Source organism: Marmota flaviventris, chromosome 10 (assembly GCF_047511675.1).
Source record: "Marmota flaviventris isolate mMarFla1 chromosome 10, mMarFla1.hap1, whole genome shotgun sequence".
Classification (NCBI taxonomy): Eukaryota; Metazoa; Chordata; class Mammalia; order Rodentia; family Sciuridae; genus Marmota; species Marmota flaviventris.
The window spans coordinates 92,344,015-92,347,037 of record NC_092507.1 but is presented as its reverse complement, the minus strand read 5'-3'; the positions used below and the strand labels follow the sequence as shown (position 1 = coordinate 92,347,037).

General features: G+C 37.0%; 1 pseudogene; it reads right to left on the bottom strand.

Moving 5' to 3' along the window:
* Positions 1-832: 832 nt before the first annotated feature.
* LOC114098902 (eukaryotic translation initiation factor 4E pseudogene) lies at positions 833-1,627 on the bottom strand (annotated as a pseudogene).
* Between the last annotated feature and the right edge of the window lie 1,396 nt (positions 1,628-3,023).

Below are 3,023 nucleotides of genomic sequence, written 5' to 3'. Positions count from 1 at the left end.
TTTTTTTTAAAGACAATTCACTGTACACATTTTATGTACAGTTTTGTACACTGTCTTAATATGAATGGGACCGCTTTTCTACTTGAGCCATTTTTAACCAAAGCAAAATAACCTAAGTAATACAAAGTGTTAAAATACAGCATAAAGATACAAAAGCAGACATACTAATTCTAGTTAGGAATGTAATTATGATGTTACATTTTTTTTATAATCCACAATTATGTTTAGGAAATCACACAAACATAGATCACGGATTTGAATGAAATGCATAAATTTGTAGCAAAGTTTTGTAGTTACAAAAAACAAAAAAATTACCAAAGAATGCACAAAATTAATGTTTATTCCACCTTTGTGTCATATTCCTGGATCCTTCACCAATGTTACATGAGGAAAAACAAAAGCAAAACAAATGGAAAACTGAAATCAGAATCACTAATGTTATCAAGTAGGGAAACAAATAAATTAAAATCTAGCAGCCATCAGCAAGAGTACAGCAAAGGTAATGCTGTCAAAAGAAACAAAGAAAATTGCTAGAAAACTGTATGCATCATACTCTTTCAAACCAGCAAAATATGCCCCTGCATACAATGGAACATAAACTCATTTTTTTTTTTCCTATTAAGGTATAGAAACACAAGTTCTTTTGAATATTGTGGATGGGTAAAACTTGTTTGTAATGGTAATTCTACTAAGCTAATACAGAGTGGGCCAGGAACACATTTATGGATTCTGGGGATGATGTGGACTGTAATTCTTTGATTGGGATAGTGGACACTATAATAAAAATTAAAAAAAAAAAACAACACAGAAGTACAAGACAAAGGCAAATGAGACTTCTCTTATATCTGAGTAACATTTAGATGGAATCAAATTTAAATGCAGTCCACTCTGCTTTTGAAGAGGCTTTGGTTCAGCTCCCAAATCTCGATTGCTTGACGCAGTCTCCTATGAGAATACTCAGAAGGTGTCTTCTTAAACAACAAACCTATTTTTAGTGGTGGAGCCGCTCTTAGTAGCTGTGTCTGCATGGGACTGATAACCAATCACTATCTTTGGAGGAAGTCCTAACCTTTCCTTGTATACTCTCCCTATATGTGTAACAGCCTCTCTGTTTTCACATTCAGTAGTCCATATTGCTATCTTATCACCTTTAGCTCTAACATTAACAACAGCTCCACATACATCATCACTGTAGTCATCGAAAGATTCTCCAATAAGGCACAGCAGTGTCTCTAGCCAAAATCGATCAAGGTCACTTCGTCTTTGCTGTTTGTTCAATGTAATGAGCCATCTTCCACCCCGTTTGTTTTTCTCATTTTCCCACATAGGCTCAATACCATCCTTAAAAAGTGAGTAGTCACAGCCAGGCATTAAATTACTAGACAACTGGATATGGTTGTATAGAGGCCAAAAGTCTTCAACAGTATCAAACTTAGAGATCAGTCCAAGGATTGCTTGCCAAGTTTTACTTTTATCATTTTTAAAAAAACAGAGTGCCCATCTGTTCTGTAGAGGATGTTTTATATAGTGTTCTGGGTTAGCATCCTCCTGATTAGATTCTGTTTTTCTCCTCTTCTGTAGGCGGGGGATTAGGAGTAGGGGTGGTTTCCGGTTCCACAGTCGCCATCTTAGATTGATCTCTATTTTATTTATTTATTTATTTATTTTTTATTGGTTGTTCAAAATATCAAAAAGCTCTTGACATATTTCATACATTTGATTCAAGTGGGTTATGAACTCCCATTTTTACCCCAAATACAGATTGCAGAATCACATCGGTTACACATCCACGTTTTTACGTATTGCCATACTAGTGACTGTTGTATTCTGCTACCTATCCTATCCTCTACTATCCCTCCTCCCCTCCCCTCCCATCTTCTCTCTCTACCCCATCTACTGTAATTCATTTCTCTCCCTCTATTTTTTTTCCCTTTCCCCTCATATCCTCTTATATGTAATTTTGTATAACAATGAAGGTCACCTTCCATTTCCATGCAATTTCCCTTCTCTCTCCCTTTCCCTCCCACCTCTAGTCCCTGTTTAATGTTAATCTTTTTCTCATGCTTTTCCTCCCTGCTCTGTTTTTAGTTGCTCTCCTTATATCAAAGAAGACATTTGGCATTTGTTTTTTAGGGATTGGCTGGCTTCACTTAGCATAATCTGCTCTAATGCCATCCAATTCCCTGCAAATTTCATGATTTTGTCATTTTTTAGTGCTGAGTAATACTCCATTGTGTATAAATGCCACATTTTTTTAATCCATTCATCTATTGAAGGGCATCTAAGTTGGTTCCACAGTCTAGCTATTGTGAATTGTGCTGCTATGAACATCGATGTAGCAGTATCCCTATAGTATGCTCTTTTAAGGACTTCAGGGAATAGTCCGAGAAGGGGAATAGCTGGGTCAAATGGTGGTTCCATTCCCAGCTTTCCCAGGAATCTCTATACTGCTTTCCAAATTGGCCGCACCAATTTGCAGTCCCACCAGCGATGTACAAGTGTACCCTTTTCCCCACATCCTCGCCAGCACTTGTTGTTGTTTGACTTCATAATGGCTTCCAATCTTACTGGAGTGAGATGGTATCTTAGGGTGGTTTTGATTTGCATTTCTTTGACTGCAGAGATGGTGAGCATTTTTTCCTGTACTTGTTGATTGATTGTATATCCTCCTCTGAGAAGTGTCTGTTCAGGTCCTTGGCCCATTTGTTGATTGGGTTATTTGTTTTCTTATTGCTTAATTTTTTGAGTTCTTTGTATACTCTGGATATTAGGGCTCTATCTGAAGTGTGAGGAGTAAATATTTGTTCCCAGGATGTAGGCTCCCTATTTACCTCTCTTATTGTTTCTCTTGCTGAGAAAAAACTTTTTAGTTTAAGTAAGTCCCACTTGTTGATTCTTGTTATTAACTCTTGTGCTATGGGTGTCCTATTAAGGAATTTGGAGCCCGACCCCACAATATGTAGATCGGAGCCAACTTTTTCTTCTATCAGACGTAGAGTCTCTGATTTGATATCTAGCTCCTT